This window comes from Grammomys surdaster, unplaced genomic scaffold, assembly GCF_004785775.1.
Source record: "Grammomys surdaster isolate TR1022 unplaced genomic scaffold, NIH_TR_1.0 792, whole genome shotgun sequence".
Lineage (NCBI taxonomy): Eukaryota > Metazoa > Chordata > Mammalia > Rodentia > Muridae > Grammomys > Grammomys surdaster.
In genome coordinates this window covers 27,363-45,385 of record NW_021605211.1, presented here as the reverse complement: position 1 = coordinate 45,385, position 18,023 = coordinate 27,363, and the positions used below count along the sequence as shown (strand labels likewise).

The window sequence follows — 18,023 nt, the reverse complement described above, 5'->3', positions numbered from 1 at the left end:
GTTAGCAGATTCATATGATGAGCTGGAAGGATACATGCCAGTATTATCCACACACTACCACCATATTTTGTTACGTTCTTTTTTTTCTTGATACTAACCCCAGATACACATATATAGCTGGTCTGTATCCACAGTTCAGGTTCTAAAAATGGATACACTGATAAAACATCATTTTCTCTTTGATGTTCTTTCACCATTTTCACTCTTATAGGTAATACCTCTTCTCAAGGAGTCTTGTAGCACAATGTTTGAGTGTTTCCTAAGAACTAAACCAGATGTGTCATCTCTGCAACAGGAGGCATAGTTCTATACCTGTGCCTCCTAGTCCACATATCACTGGTAAGTTCCTTCAAAACTTAGCCCAGCTGCACCAGGGACATCTGGTACAGTCTTGATTTTCATGCACAGATATGTAATGACTTTGCATGCTGAAATCTATGCCTTACTCACCAGAGACTTTCCCTCATGTCCAAGCCTACTTAAATATAGGAAGATGATACACTGAATTGGTCTCTTCATGTTATTGTTTTACCATTAATTAATACTCTTCTACAATAAGTGGAAGAGATTAATCTATGGATACCTCAGTATTTCTTTAAAAGTAATTTTATTTCAATCATTCTTGAGCAGAATAATGCAAGGGATTTTCTATGCCTATCTAATTTCAAGCTCCTTTCCACTTCAGCTTATCTTCTATGGGTTCCACTTCATGAAATGGGTCTTAAATCCATTTCAATTATGGTGTTTATTCACATAACATTTGTGACATTGTTATACAAATACATCTACAAGTAGGTCCCTGTTGTAGTTCTCAGGATTTGCAGCTGTTTGATGTTGACAATAGAAACTAGTTTAACTTTCATTAATATGCATATAAATCAATAGGGGATGAAGCTTGTATTTGGCAGAAGCTAAATTAATTCATGTTGAATTACATAAGAATTATTTTCCTTCCAAGAGGGTCATACTTACATAAGATGGATGAGAATCATGAATGTCATTGAAACAGCCTTTTTTTTTTTTCAGGAAGCATACTGTTTATGGAACCCTATTCACCAATGGCTTAAAATAATGTATCACATTCTGATCGACTGTGGTTTTGTTGGAGACATAAAATATGTAGTCTGGGAGCTATCTCACCCATTTAAGTTCCTTGCATATGTGTTCATATTTAAGAAGGTGCTTCTTTAGTGGATTCCCATAAGATTTTATAAAAGGCCTTTAGTATTTTTTTGTACCTGGCATTCTCTACTCAGGAATGTGGTTACTTTTCTTTGATTAAGCATAAAAAACCTTGTGAAAATATTTTCGCCACTTGCATTTAAGGTACATATCCACTAACTACTGCATGTTGGCAAAATCTAAGCACAATACCATAGCCTTCAGAGTTTGGGATATGAAAATATTTAAAGAAATGAAAAATTTAAGAGATACAGAGGATTTAGTAAGCTTAAAAACAGCTTGAGGATCAATTGAAGCTTGATATAGACCAAATTTATTTAGAATGAACTGAGGCCTACATGAGTTTTCTATAGGAATAAGAAACTACCCAAGTAACATTCTCACATGTTATAAATACAGAAGTCCTCACTTCAAGCCTCTAGAAGGGCCATTTTGGAAGCACACTTGGCCTTCACAGGACTCTGTAGTTTCAAATAGCTTATCTCAGAGAGAAACATGGTCACACCAAAGAGTGACATGGTGGATATGAGGAGACCTACTGGAAACACGGCAGTTAAATGTTTGCTTCTTAAGTCTTCTTTCTTGACAGGAAAATCAGATGGAAAGTCAAGATTGATTTGGCCATAAAGATCTATCATGTGGTTCCAGGTCACAGAAAGAAATGTGAACACATTGCTAACAGACAAAATTAAGGTAGAGATCTTATACTAATATATCTGCATCTCCATAAATGAATCCTTCATACATCTGATCTTAATGGCCAGTACACAGAAAACCAGAACCAAGGGCTAGTTCATTTTATCAAAATGTTTCATATGATCAGGTTCTGTGCATACAAAAATTCAGCTGAAATGGTCCAAGTTGAATCAATAGGAACGTAAACCAACATCTTGGTTAGTGTTTCAGACATGTTAAACTGTTGTGGGTAATACATTTCTCACAGTCCAAAGGATACAAACTGTACAACTTTGTTGTCATATTCCCAGAGACTCCAGTATAAGCTGCTTGCAATGAGTATTTCAAACAGGAAAGCTGATGAGCTGCCAACAAGACCACTCAGCTTGAAGATGTTCTCCTTCCCATTGTTAAATCTGTAGATGAGATTGAACAAGTATAAAGTCAATGCAGGAACACGAACGAATCTTGAAAAACAAAACAGTCACAATATATAGAGCACTAAGATCTCATACTCTGTTTTCACATAGTTTCATTTAAGTAGTCTATGAATTAGCATTTACCACACTACAAGTATCAATAAAAGAAGCTGGGAAATCCATGAAAATCAGGGAATTATCATCTACAAGTGGATCTTGTTCAAAATTTTAGTGTATCTGTCAAATACTAAAATATAAGTATCTATTAACTAAGAATTTTAACCCTTGGAATTAATAGAATAAAAATAATTTGTATTACTATATATAAGGTGATGTTTTATTAGCAGTGTATTCAATGTACAAATGCAATAAATAAATGAAAGAAAGAAATACAAGAATGTAGCCACTGTTTTGAATATATGTACAAGACTGAGGGGTTCCCTGGTGATATTTCTGTGGTTGCTTATGTGTTAGGAGCCATAATGGGACAAGCTAATAACTAGCAGGTGATTGTCCTGAGATGGCCTGCTGCAGAATATTATACAATCTGGGACAGATTCAACCTTATTAAGCAAGGCTGTAATGAATTCATTTTAGGAAACATTCCTGCTAATAATATGGTTTTCTTGTTATTATTAAACAGATATAGCAATCACTAAGTAATAGCACACCCCTTTGGAGCAGATCTCTGTAGATCCTCAAAGATGTACTGTCTAGTAGTGATGCTATATAGACAAATAGATGACTTCTTAAGTCTTAATGATGTTCCTTTAAGAATTCATAAAATTATATCTGTGATTATTAAGCTCTTTTATAGTGGGACTGCTATTAAATCTCTTCTGATAATCAAAACTGCAATGAGAACTCTGGTGGTCTCCCAAGTGTCACCAGTTAATTGCTCTTAGATAGTAACCAGACTTTCTCCTACTCAGAAGACATTCCAAGAGGTTGTAAAACAATTAACCAAAGATCATAAAAAGGAAACTAATGATTTATTATATGTGCTAGGACAGATGACAAAATACTGACTGGGTTTATCTATACAAAACTTCACTAATAACTTAGTTATGATTTTAAACCTTCAGTGAACCTGTGGAGCTGTAACAGGTGATGGATGTTTAGCCAGATAATTACTCCTAATAAATATGCATGTAAACATTCTCTGCTGTAAACTTCTATGTCAATTTATGATTTGATTTTGTGTGTGAACTTTTGCTGAACTTTTTAATATATGATCATGTATTCTGAAAGATGTTTAAATGCTGAGGACAAAAAGAAGTGTCAGAGCTGAGCTGAGAAGAACTGAGCTGAGAAGAATTGAGTTGTGAGAGGGAACTGAGATGAGAAGTTTTTAGACAGACACTTTTTAGGCAGAACTGAACTCAAGAAGAACTTAGAAGTAAAGACAGAGCTTTGGGAGAAAAGGCATTGAGTGTAAGAGTGTTGTAGTAACTTCAGAGCAGGAGGAGAGAGCAAGATTAAAAGGAGAATGCAGAGTGGAATAACTTAGACACTATAGGTAACATAAAAAACTAAGAGAGAAATGTGCAGAAAGCAGAGGAAAAAAGGAAAAAAGAAGCTTCAGACAGTAGAGCAGGCAGGTTTCTCCTTACCATGGGACAGAACAGGTCATTTCTTAATAACAAGGCAGGCTTAGTCTTATTAAAAGGAACAAAGCTTTTTTCTTACAAAATGGGTTTAATTCATTTAGCATTAAAACGGTAGAAGCCTTTTCTTTCTCTATGCAATAAAGATTGGAGCTCGTTTTTCCTCCAGAATGAGTGAGTTGTTTCTGAACAGGTGCTTGTTCTTTTGCTCCATATGCATATGTAAGTATGGATGTGTCTGTAAGTATGTAATTATGACAATGTATGCATATGTGTGTGTAAGTATGTAATTGTGAGAATGCATGCAAGCTGGGCTCAACTGGTTAGAATGGAAATGCATAAATATGTATGCGTGAATCATGAATCTGTATATGAACATATGTGAGTTTATGCATATTTGTTTGTGTAAAAGTTTTTTCTTCTGTGAGTGTTATTTTCTTCTCTTGGTTCAATAGAAGTTTATTACTACAAACTTAACCCTAGCCTGACAAGCAAAAGGCATCTGGACAAAAGGGAAAAGGCTCTAACAATTAATCCTATACTTTATCTCCTTCTATTTCAAGATGAGGTGCTAAGTACCAGAAACCAGTTTCTGGCCTCAGAGGATCACAGAAGATAGGTCAGCTAGAGTAGCATAGTAACTTAGACATAAATAAGTAAACTTTTTTTTTTGAGACAGGGTTTCTCTGTATAGCCTTGGCTGTCCTGGAACTCACTTGGTAGACCAGGCTGGCCTCAAACTCAGAAATCTACCTGCCTCTGCCTCCCAAGTGCTGGGATTAAAGGCATGTGCCACCACCAGCCGGCTAAACGTTTTATTATTATACAGCAACCCTAAATATCTCGTAAGACAAAGTCTTACCCCCAAAACTCGTAAAGCAAACTTTTACCCTCCACTGATGTTCTTCCTCCTCTGCTGCCTCAAGAAGAACCTACAAAAAAAGAAAAGAACCCCCAAGCCAGGACTGGCCCCTGGCACTTATGTATACTATCTTATCATCTGCAGATAGCAGATCTTTAATTTCTTCCCATACTAGTTGTAGCCCTTTGATCACATTTAGTTGTTTTATTGCTTTGGCTAGGGCTTCAATCCTATTGAATAAATTTGGAGAGAGGAGACAGCCTCTTTTTGTCCCTGATTATAGTGGAATTCATATAAGTTTTTCTCCCTTTAATTTTATGTTGGCTATTGTCTTGCTCTATATTTCCTTTATTATATATATGCATGTGCCTTTGAATCCATGATCTCTTCAAGAATTTTATCAGGAATGGTGTTGGATTTTGATAAAGGCCTTTACAGCTTGTAGATAGATAATCATGCTGTTTTTTCTTTGAGTTTGTTTGTATGGTAGATCACATTGATTGATTTTCCTGTGTCTAAGCATCCCAGAATATCTATAATGAAGCCTTACTTCATTGTGGTGGATGGTCTTTTTGATGGACTTTTTGGTTTGTCTTGCTAGTATTATAGTTTTATATCAATGAGGGATTTCTTTTAGTTCTTTCTTTGCTGATTCATTGTGTGATTTAAAGCCCATGTTAATTGTGCCTTAATAACAGATATTTTCCAATGTTTCTTCTAATTCTGGAAAATATGCTGAAGTCTTGCCATGCTGATTATTGTTTTGTTAACATGAGACAATCTAGAGTCATCTGAGCAAACTGTACCACCATTGAGAATATTTCCTCATAATAATGGACTATAGAAAATTTTCTTTAGTCCTCTTTGAGGAATGACTCATATGGGAATGTCAAGCTCTCTCTGGACATTACCAATCTGGGACAGCTGGGTTTTACAAAATGGCAAGCAGAGTTATGTATAGAATGCAGCCCACTAAGAAGTATTCCTTAGTGGTCTCTGCTTCAAGAAATGCCTCCAGGATTCTTTCTTAATTCCTAACGTGTGTCCTCTTAGTAGCAGAGAGTGAAGCTCCTGTCATGCTTTCTCTTAAAAATTATCTGTAATTAAGCACAACTGTGTTGTTTTCAATAGGTGAAGCCTAATCTAGGGATATATGTCTCAGCCATTTTCTCTTGTTGGTGAGCTCTCCAAATGCTCTATTTCAAGTGTCATCCACACTGTGGCCATACTAAATCTGATCACAAAGCTTCAGCACAATCTCTTGTGAACCCCTCAAACCTCAAGACATACTTTAGCTACCAAGACACCATTATAATGTGTGAGTAACACACTATAATTCTTAAGTCTTGATGAAGATTTCTTGTCTTCTTTGCCTGAAGAGCTTCCCTCGATTTCTCCTCTGTCCAGAAGATGTACATGATTCCCAGACTAGGTCCTTTCTTGCAGCTTCTGCATCTAACTTTCCCAGTTGGTTCTCTAGTCACAAGCATGCCTTTGCCATCTCTATACCCCAAGACCTGTTTCTGATGTACAGGTTGTGTACCAGTCTGCATGCTGGGATCTGTCGTGCAGTGCTCACGCCTAGGGATCGCGGGCTGACGGAACCACCGCAGGATACCAGGGTCAGCAGCAGCTGCTCTGGGGTCGGGGGCGTGGAAGGAGCCAGCCGAGCCGGCCCAGGGCCTTCAGCAGCCGACGGGGCGGGGCTAGCTCCACAGTGGCCTCTGGTCGCCCGAAAACCGGAGCGGGACCTCCGTCCCATTCCCAAAAAGCGAGAAAGTGTTGTCAGCTCTTTTAGTTCTCTCCTTCCGGGAGTCGCTCGTGAGAGCCCACGGAAGAAAAGTGTCTCAGCTCTTTTAGTTCAGCTCGCTCTTCCGGCTGAGGAGAGAAGAGAGTGTTGTCCTTTGAAGTGCGTGACTGGCGACTGGTGAGGGATCTCGAAAACACTCCGACAGCAGGAGACCTTGCACCGCACAGCAGTAGTAGTTTAATTTGAGCTCTGGAATTATATATATACAGTTTCGGGGAAAGAACAGGTAGCCCCTATTGGTTTGGCTTGGGTGTTTGAGAATGCCTTATTTGCATGGAGGTGCTATCCTACGTGATAAGGGTCACGGGTCTCTTTGTGGGAAGTGGAAGCTAAGAGGGCCATCAGCGTGGGAAATCTGAAGCAACCTTCCATCCTGTGACCCTTTTCAGGCAGAGGTTTCTGGGGCTTCGAAGATTTCTACCAAGCTTTCTGGCTTTCTCATAGCCCACTGCTCCACAGGGATCTACTGGTATCTGCCTTCCAGTGCCCTGATCAACCTTTAATGCCTGACTCCCTGACTCATGGAACTCTGTTCTCCACCAAATTTCCTGAGGTGTTAACCCATTAGAGAGCACATATTTGTAGTTACCATATCAGAAGTCATAGCTGAGTAAATGTAGATTACATATACATGTTATTTGTGGGCAAGTCTAAACATACTCTTTTGTGCCATCTCAAAATCTGAGGCATCCTCAAGAACACACAGAATATACACTGGATTCAGTGTTTAATATTTCCCAAACAATCCTAATACTGACTGTGCATGGTCACAGCCTTTTAAGCTGTTTCAACTGGTGGTCTCTCCATAACATTTCCCACCAGAGTCATCCATTTTTACATATCTTCTTCTGGTCACACAAGTGCTGCATCATGTTTTCTTGGGAACTTTTGACAACACCAAGCTTGTCTGACAACTTTATAACCTAGATTCATAGGTTATATTTACAATGGCATTGCTTTGCAATCTTCCATCATACAGGAACATCAGTGCATGGATAGCTATTGTCATGTAGCCCCTGCACTAACTTTTCATGGTAAGTTCTATAAAAACCAAGAACTCCTTTCTCAGATTTATTCTTCCAAACCAAGGACTGCATGGACTCAGCTTTTCTGTTGAATTTTCTACATTCTTACCCATCGTAGACATCTCTTCACTCCCATGCCTACCTCCTTTAGTACTAATAACCATTTTCTTTCATAGATATATCAGAACAAAATTAGTTCTTACAAATACCAGTGTCTACATCTTAGATATGAAGGTTTAGATTAAAGAATGGCTTTTCTTGGTGCTCTTCTCCTGGAGACTGTGTACCATGGCCATCAACTCAGTGGCAGCTTTATCTAAGGTCACACAGATTCTGGGCAGATTTTTAAAGCCAGGTCACATGAAAACAAGCATACTTGCACTGTGTCATTTGTGAATACTTTTGGTCAGGATTCACAGATTGGACACCAATTTGGCCTGGTGATGATGGGAAGTCATTCTCCAGCTTCAACCTCATACTCCCTTAATTTCTAACTTCAGGTGGCCATAGCTCATAGAATTTTAACCCGGTGAGGTCCAATGAACTTTTCCACTGGCACATTCACATATCCACTGTTTATCAACATTTGTAGATTTACTTTCCTACTATTCTCTGTTTAATAATTATTGAACTTTGCCATTTCTCTGTTCCCAAGTGTACTTCTGAATAAAAATGTTGCTTATCATATTTCCCCTAGGACCCCCAAAGTATCCCACCAGGACATTACCCACATTCCAATAGCTACCTCAGGTATATCAAGCAGTTAAAGAAACCCTATGCATGTGTAGCCAGGTGGTATACTGGTTTTACCTAGTTATCTCTCCATAACTAATGTCACCCTATAGCCTCCTAACTGCACTCTCAATATTACTTCTGGTAGTTATGCTACTGTAACTGTTTTCATGACACTCTGCCAAATAAAACCTTTACCAACTTTTCTAGTGTTTACTTTCTATCTGTATTTGCATATATCTAACAATGATTTGACTGGGAGCTTTCCAAATACTTGTATGTCAGCACCATCCCCATATGGCAGGTCTATTCTGTGGCCATGAAACACCTTCAACACATTGTTACTTTGAGTTCCCTGAGGAAAGCACACATGTCTCATTTACAATGTCCAGTTGATATGTGGATTCACAGAGACTATCAACTATGCCTGATGAGGCACCACTGAACCCAATTGTCACCTGTAAATACATGCTCACACAAATACACACCACATACATACATACATACATACACACATACATACATACATACACACAATTCTCTGGAATGTCTCACTTTAGGTGCACAATTTGTCTATCAACTTTGCTTCATTACTTCCAAAGAACATTGATACTCTTGCTGTTACCACACTCATTCTTAGTCTTAGCTCTTTCAGCCAATTCCCACACTGGTTTTTCCTAGAGAATGTCTCCAGAATCAATCCTGCCGGGCTATCTCAACCTTCTCAGTTTGATTTATGGATATTCATCTTTCACAACCTCTTTGCCTATCACAATCCCCTGAACATTACCATGAGTGTCATCTCAGAATTCCCAAACCTAGGTTCTTGAACCCTGTACATTAGGGCCATTCTGACTCTTTTTTTTTTTCATGTTTTGCAATAAATTTTCCAGATATTTTTTCAAGGTAATCTTAATATCAGGTCCATTCCCACAACAAATTGCCTAGCTCCTATCTTGCAACTCCTTAGCTGGATTCCCCTGGCATAATTCCCTATGAAAATAAGCCTCCCTCTATCATGTACATATGCCCTAACATCATTATGGAAGAAGAGATGATACATCGGGTCTGATCATGAACTACAACTAACCTAACATAAATTCACACACCAGAGCCAGCTCTACCTTACCCAATCTAGCCTCCTTGATAAGATTGCTCTTGTACCACCTTTCCTTGTCATTTCTGAAAACAATACTGCCTGCAACATCTACACAAATTCATTTCTTAGCTCTGGGGGAAAATTGGCAATAATTTGCTTGATAATGCTTTCCAGATTCTTTCCTAGTAGTGCCATACATATCCTGCCTTGTCTTCCTCTGGTGACACAGCTCCTCACTAAGTTTCCCCACCAAATAGTCCCCATGCTGTGCCTGATACAAGGCTTCCACACTTTGTAACATACCTCTGCAAGTATATATTGCTAATTGATTCATATGATGAGCTCAAAGGATAAATGCCAGAACTATCCACACTCCCAAGTCATGTTGTTTTCTCTATTTTCTTGACATAAACACAAAAACCACATAGAGACAGTCTATCTCCACAGTTCAGGCCATAAATATGGATGTGCTGATGAAACATGAGGTTTTCTCTGATGTTCTTTGAACATTTTCACTCTCCCAGGCAAGACCGCCTGTCAAGGAGTCTTGCAGCACAATGCTCAGGTGTGTTTCCTAAGAATCAATCAAAGTGTGTCATCTTTGCAATAAGAGACACTGTTCAATGCATGTATTGTTTTATGTTTCTACCTCATTAGTGGAGTGTCAGGTCACTGCCAGTGGAGGTGAAACACAGATGTTTTGGTCAAGTTCCTCTCTCCTTATTTGGTATGCTGAGCTCCAGGCATGACACCACCCACTCAGAAGAGGCAGAACTCAGCTTAAGATAGGGATACCAACCTGTGTTTCTCCAGATGAGAAATGGCTCAAGCTTGGTCCTAGGCCATAGTTCTCAAACTCCTGGGCACCCAGTAGATTCAGGGAAAGATGAGGAGTTGAGACCTGGGACCCGAGGGCTTGAGATGAGGAATATGGCATATCTCACAGGTGAAGTTGAAATTTAAGGATTCTTTTGTAAGTCACTCATGTTGGATGGAGTTTTGCTGGTGTAAACATGTGAAGGAACATTTTCCTGAAGAGAACATAGGTGAAAGGCTAAGACATACTCATGAAGTAACATTTCACTGAAGCACACACAGGTGAAAATGTATCCTTCTGAAAAAAGCATGTGAAGAGACACTTGATGAAGGATTCTTCACTAACAACACACATGCATTGGTGTGCCTTACAGTGTGTAGTTGAGCTCCATATTTCAGGACTCCATAAGAAAGAACACACCAAAAGGTGTGCTACAGAGTCTTGCTACTTCCTGGACTCAGTCTCTTTTGGAGAGTGATGTCAGCTGAAACAGACTTATATGTTGAGGCAAGACACTTGAAGAGACAAGACCTGTGGAGGACATGTGATGTTTAGGGGTAGTATAAGTAGAACTTAACGAATGATGACAGAGACTGAACTTGGCTTATTTATAGAGCTTGTGTGGTCTTCTGTCTTCATTGATCTTTGTTTTACTGAGAGAGGCACAACCAAGAATTTCTCCTTGCATTCTTGTTGGTCCCTCTTGCTGACTTATTCAGAGGCCGAGGCCTGGTTTTCTCTGCTAGATAGTGCAACAACTACTGATTCGTGTTTGCTATCCCTACTCTACCGAACCAGACTGCTGATATATTCATGAAGTGCTTGTGAATGGATCGATCTACCACTGCTGACCTGTGTTTGACAATGCAAATAGGATTTTCACCAAAGAACCATTTCTAAACAGGTCCACTTCCCCCATATCCTTTCTTTTCAACTACCCTTGGTATGTTGTGGGTCAGAAGGAAGATTAAAGCACTTTTAAGAAGCATCATTTAAAAATAGACATTGAAAACAATTAAAATTACAAAGGGGTGAGTGGTAGGAGTGTGAATGTGGTCTTCAGTAGGAGACTTAGATGCAGCTTGATATAAAAAAGGCTTTCCAACCTTGTGGAATTCCTTGAAGAAGGAGACAGTTCTTGCTTGTCCAATCTGTTTATTCATGGTGCAAAAGGTACATACAACTTACTCAGAGTGGACCAGAGATTAAATACATTTTGCTAGAGGGAGTGCCCAGGAAGGGAAGGTTATTGGCTAAACACTCAGGGCCCATTTAGATACCTCATTAGTATGGAGAACTCTGATTTCTATCCTATGTGACCAGTTGTCTTGGTCTTCTTAGTGAGGTGTTGTGGTCAGGTGCTCCAGTACAGGAACCAAGTTGGAAGCAGATTTAAAACCTTACCACTCTCAATTATGAGAATTGCTAGGATTCCTTAATCTTCTCTACCTTACCAGTTTTTCTGTCTTATGACATGGTCCCACTTGCTCACAACTCCTCTTTGTTTCTCTTTATGAATGGAGGATGTCATTGGAGTGACTGATTTTCAAGTTCTTAGAAGTTAAACTTTTGGATGGCTGGGATGTAAGCATTAAAATAAAACACAACATATGCCATAGGGGCAGTGAGGAGTTGGGACTGGGAAGACAAGAGAGTATTGGACCAAATTAATTATTCAGTGGCTTGAAATCAAGAACAAGTTTGTACAAAGTTTTTTAAAGAAATTAACACTGGTTTTTAAACAACATTTGATTTATCCATATAGATATAATGTTTTCTTTAATAACATGTAATTGCCCAAGTTTAGTAGCCATTAGGTTCTGGCAAGAGAGTTCATCTGTTGCTGGAAGGTCCTAAGTCTATCACCATGGATCTCACCATCTGCATGTCTTAAAAGTCTCCAGTAAGATGAAATGTCAGAACAAAGGCATGTCTGTGGTTCCAGGCAAGTCCAAGGAGATAGTGGATCAGTCTCCCTCTGGATTGCAGCAGCAACTCTCCTTTCCTTTTTGTAGAAATGAACCTGCAGAATAATCAAAATAGGGGAGAAGAACCCTGGCAGGGTATCTGTATGGGGGTCGTAGTAATATACAGGTTAACCTGTGTGGGAACACATCAATTATCTGTTGCTATGGTCCTAGAAAAAGGCAAGGTTGTTGAAGGGATTCTAGTCTTGAAAGGAATTCTTTCAGTAGGGAGTTAACTGTGTTACACTAAGGAAAGCAGATAGAAGAGTTAGGAATTTACATGCTTTAGGTAGCAGAAGAAGAAAGTGTCATATATTCATCTATCTGGGATAGGCAGTAACAGTTTGTCTGCAAAAAGAAACTGGCTTAAGTTGATAGCATTATTTTATCAATTAAGGATTAAACAATGTTTATTTTACATAGTTTGTTTGATCTGTGGGGATAGATTAGATATGAACATTGAAGCTTAAAAGAAATTTCAAACAAATTGAAATTTTTTAGAACAGTTTTGGATTAAAAAGCACATACATTGTTTAAGGTGTTTCTGCTAGGGAGAAAAACAAGCATTTAAACAAATAATCATGAAATCTTTTTGTTTAAGTGGTTCAGGTGTATTTTTTTCAAATTCTCAGCAGCAATATCTCATCTAGTATCTTCTGCTTGGCATGCTCTTTTCACCTAGATGGATGGGAAGGAACTTACTGTGTCATGCTGATGCTGCTGGCCATTTGGTCTAGCAGGCAGGTGATTTTTTTCTCCAGTTTTTTCTTCCAGGTACATCTAGAAGGTGGGGGCGTGCTCCTTGTTGTAAACCCTAAATAGAGTGGGAAGAGAAGACATGTAAGGAATTGGTGGCACCATATCAGTGGGACTTAGGTCAGGATAGAGATCAGAGTCTTTGTTAATGGCCGATTGGATGATCTGGATTTAGAAGCAAGGGGGGGGGTGGAGGTTCAGTGCACTACCTCTACCTGAAAACAAAAGTGAGAAAATGACAAAAAAATACTTGTCTCCAGAGTTGGAGGGCTCTGGTCTTTGGGCTAGTGCCAAAAGACAGTGGCCATGGGCCACAGGCAACTCACAGTCTTTGTTTAATCCAGATCTCATATGTGGGTTTGTCTAGGCCAGCAGCTGTTGTGTGCATCAGCTGGTTAGATCCATGTCATATCCCTAGATGTGGTTCTGTGGTTCTGCATCACCAGTGGGATGCATGAATGCAGCTCAGGGAGGCAAAACACAGAGGTGTTTGGCTAAGTTTCTTTCTCTCATTTGGGGGATCAAAGCTCTCTGGACACCACCACTCTCTGAGGGGAGGTTGAATGCAGCCTAAGAAAGGGTTCCCAGGCCATGTTTCTTCAGGTGAGAAACTACACAGACTGGGACCAAGGTGGTGGTTCTCAAACTTTGGGGTATTGAGGATCAAAGAGTTGAGAATGAGGCCCTTGAGCCTGAAAAGAGCCAAGGAAAGGACAATCTAGCTTAGCTCAGGTGTGAGTGCCTGGAGTATAGACAGGCCTTCTGCTGGTGACTTAGGTACAATTCGATATAACAAAGGCTTCCACCCTTGTAGCAGTTTTTGAAGAAGGAGACAGTCCTTGCTTGTACATCTGTTTATTTGTGGTTGAAAAGGTGCATGCCATTTACTCAGGGTGGACCACAGATTAAATATCTTTTACAGGAGGGGATGCCTTGGAAGGGAAGCTTATTGCCTAAATGTTAGGAGTGCATCTAGATAACTCATTAAAAGTGGAGAAATCTGTACTCTACCCTGTGACCAGTTAGTATGGTCCTCTTAGTGGGGGTCATGATCACATGATGAGGGCATGAACCAGGTCAGGAGCAGATTAAATTATGAGACTTTCTAGGGTTCCCTTATCTGCTTGACTTCACCAGTTTTCTGCCTGCTGACATGGTTCCACTTCCCAAACATGTATGTGCCCCCGAGATCACATACCCTTGGTGAATTCCTTCAAAATTTAGCTCAGCTATACCAGGTACACCCTCTTCAGGCTTGACTTGTGTGCTACGCTGGTTTTGTCTGTTGAACTCGGTTCCTTACTCATTATAGAATTCCCTTCACTCCCAAGCCTACATATGGGTAGGCAGATGATGCACTGATTTGGTCCAGTGATAGCCTTTTCTTTTTTACCATTAAGTAATATTATTCTAATAAGTGTTGTGTATAAGGCACTAATCTATGGGTATATCAGTATTTCTTTAAAAGTCATTTTGTTTCAATCTTCCTTGAGCAGAACAATAAAATTTTTCTAAGTCTATCTAATATCAGGTTTCTTTCCACTTCAGCATATATTCTATGAGGTTCTTCTCATGGAATGGGCCTTAAATTCATTAAAATTATGGTGGTTACTCAGATAACATTTGTGACACTATAATATCAATATATCACCAAGCAGGTCACTATTGTACTTCTCATGATGCCTGTCCTGGACTGCAGTAGATGTACACAGTAATGCTCCTTTGGTAAGAATTACTTTCTTTTTTTCCAGAAGGCATGAAATGCAAATAGCTTCTTGTTTAGTGGTGATTCACTGTGTTCATTACTTTATCACAGTATTATTATTGTCTAGTATGAACTTGTGTGCACACTGTTGCCGTTTTTTGTAGCACAGAAAAGGTCATGAAGAACACATGTTCTTTAGGACTACATACCTAAATGTCTCTCACATTGTATATTATTCAGTTGTGGGGTTCTTTGTTAATTATCATATATAGCAAGCAAAACTTTTGTGATGTGGGTTGAATGAGGCCAAAATCTATGAGTAAATAAGATTTACATTAAATTTGATCTTATTTCAATATTTCTTGATCAGAATTTTAGGAGTAGGTTTCCCCTATGGCAACAACTTATCTAATATCAGGGGCTTTTCCACTGAAGCACTGTTATTCATGGGTTCTACCTCTTGAAGTGGACCCTGACAGTGTCCAGTTATAACTGTTGTATGTTACTCCCATAACTTTTGTAAAACTTAACACCAGTATACCTTCCAGGCAGGTTACTGTATTTCTAAGGACTTACAGCTATGTGGTTTTACTGGTTAAATTTCTCCTGTAGCAGCTATTCCAGTATCTAAAGTACCATAATAACTGGTCAATAAAAGTGAAAAGGAGTCAAACTAAAAACAAATTAGGATGTTTTCAAGACTTCTCCAGAAAAACATAACCAATCAAAGTGTAGAGTTATATTTTCCAGTCTCAGTGGACATACCTACAAAATGCTCTTGCATCTAAAGCTCAGAGAATACTGGGAGGTGGAGTGGAAAGATTGCAACCACAAGAGTATCATTAAGTTGCTTGTGAGATTGTATCTCTAAGTTATATGAGAAGACAAAATAATAAAATATCACCATGATTACAGCTCAAATATAAGGTGGAAAAGAGCATGTCAAACTGGGAGTAGAAAAACTCATGAGGCCTCAACACCACAAAACATATCATAGGCAACTCAAGAAAGCTAAAACTGTTGAGAGGTGGTCTTATCTAAAAAGAGGAATACCAGTCCCAAATGGTCAGCCTTGAAAACATTCACACAGATGGCTCTTATTACATATATATATATACATACATAAACACAGACACAGAAACACATGCACACCTACACACATGCATATGTATGTATACACACACACACATGTAAGAATGTGGGAGGGTAAACATCCAAGTATCCATGTATAGGTACAAAATAACATTTAGTTTAATACTGGGACTATGTCAAAGAAAACTGAGGACTATCAGAAGGATTTGTTAGGGGGAAATGGAATTGAAGTGTAATCTTAAAAATAAATCTAAAGTCTGTGCTCTTGAAAACATAAACAGGATGAATGTATTAATATATGCCACCAACTCTGTTTACATAAGATTGGTTTAATATCTGAAACTATACATAATCTCTAGTGAAGTAAATCAGGCATTGAAAATTTCATAACCAAAACAAGCAAAGAAAAACTCATAGCTCTAAGTGCATAAAAATAAACTGGAGAGAGCGTACACTAGCAGCTTGGCAATGCACCTGAAAGCCCTAGAACAAAAGGAAGCAAATACACCTAAGAGGAGTAGATGGCAGGAAATAATCAAACTCAGGGCTGAAATCAACCAAATAGAAACAAAAAGAACTATACAAAGAATCAATAAAACCAGGAGCTGGTTCTTTGAGAAAATCAACAAGATAGATAAACCCTTAGCTAGACTAATCAGAGGGCAGAGAGAGAGAGAGAGTATTCAAATTAATAAAATCAGAATTGAAAAGGGTGACATAACAACAGAAACCGAGGGCATTAAAAAAATCATCAGATCCTACTACAAAAGCCTATACTCAACAAAATTGGAAAATCTGGATGAAATGGACAATTTTCTAGACAAATGCCAGTTACCAATGTTAAATCAGGAACAGATAAACCATCTAAACAGTCCCATAACCCCAAAAGAAATAGAAGTAGTCATTAAAACTCTCCCCACCAAAAAAAGTCTGGGACCAGATGGTTTTAGTGCAGAATTCTATCAGACCTTCAAGGAAGACCTACTACCAATTATCTTCAAACTATTCCACAGAATAGAAACAGGAGGAACACTACCCAAATAATTCTATGAAGCCACAAATACACTCATGCCTAAACCATGCAAAGACCCAACAAAGAAAGAGAACTTCAGACCAATCTCCCTTATGAACATCGATGCAAAAATACTCAATAAAATTCTCGAGAACCGAATCCAAGAACACATCAAAACAATTATACCATCATTAACAAGTAGGCTCTATCCCAGGAATGCAGGGTTGGTTCAACATATGGAAATCCATCAATGTAATCCACTATATAAACAAACTCAAAGGAAAAAAAAACCACATGATCATCTCACTAGATGCTGAGAAAGCATTTGACAAAATTCAACATCCCTTCATGGTAAAAGTCTTGGAAAGATCAGGAATTCAAGGCCCATACCTAAACATAGTAAAGCAATATACAGCAAACCAGTAGCCAACATGAAACTAAATAAAGAGAAACTTGAAGCAATATCATTAAATCAGGGACTAGACAAGGCTGCTCACTCTCTCCCTATCTATTAAATATAGTACTGGAAGTCCTAGCCAGAGCAATTGGGCAATACAAGGAAGCTAAAGGGATACAAATTGGAAAGAAAGAAGTCAAAATATCACTGTTTGCAGATGATATGATAGCATATGTAAGTGACCACAAAACTTCCACCATAAAACTCCTAAACCTGATAAACAACTTCAGCAAGTTGGCTGGATATAAAATTAACACAAACAAATCAGTAGCCTTCCTCTACTTCAAAAATAAACAGACTGAGAAAGAAATTAGGGAAATGACACTCATCACAATAGTCACAAATAATATAAAATACCTTGGTGTGAATCTAACCAAGCAAGTAAAAGAATATATGACAAGAACTTCAAGCCCATGAAGAAAGAAATTGAAACAGATCTCAGAAGATGGAAAGATCTTCCATGCTCATGGATTGGAAGGATTAATATAGTAAAAATGGCTATCTTGCCAAAAACAACCTACAGATTTAATGCAATCCCCATCTAAATTCCCACTCAATTCTTCACAGAGATAGAAAGTGCAATGTTAAAATTCATTTGCAATAACAAAAAACCCAGGATAGTGAAAACTCTTAACAATAAAAGACCTTCTGGAGGAATGACCATCCCTGATTTCAAGCTGTACTACAAAGCAATAGTGATAAAAACTGCATGATATTGGAACAGAGACAGGCAGGAGGATCAATGAAATACAATTAAAGACCCAGAAATGAACCCCTATACCTATGGTCACTTGATTTTGACAAAG

General features: G+C 38.5%; 1 pseudogene; it reads right to left on the bottom strand.

Moving 5' to 3' along the window:
- Nucleotides 1–1,592: 1,592 nt before the first annotated feature.
- LOC114633904 lies at nt 1,593–12,923 on the bottom strand (annotated as a pseudogene).
- Between the last annotated feature and the right edge of the window lie 5,100 nt (nt 12,924–18,023).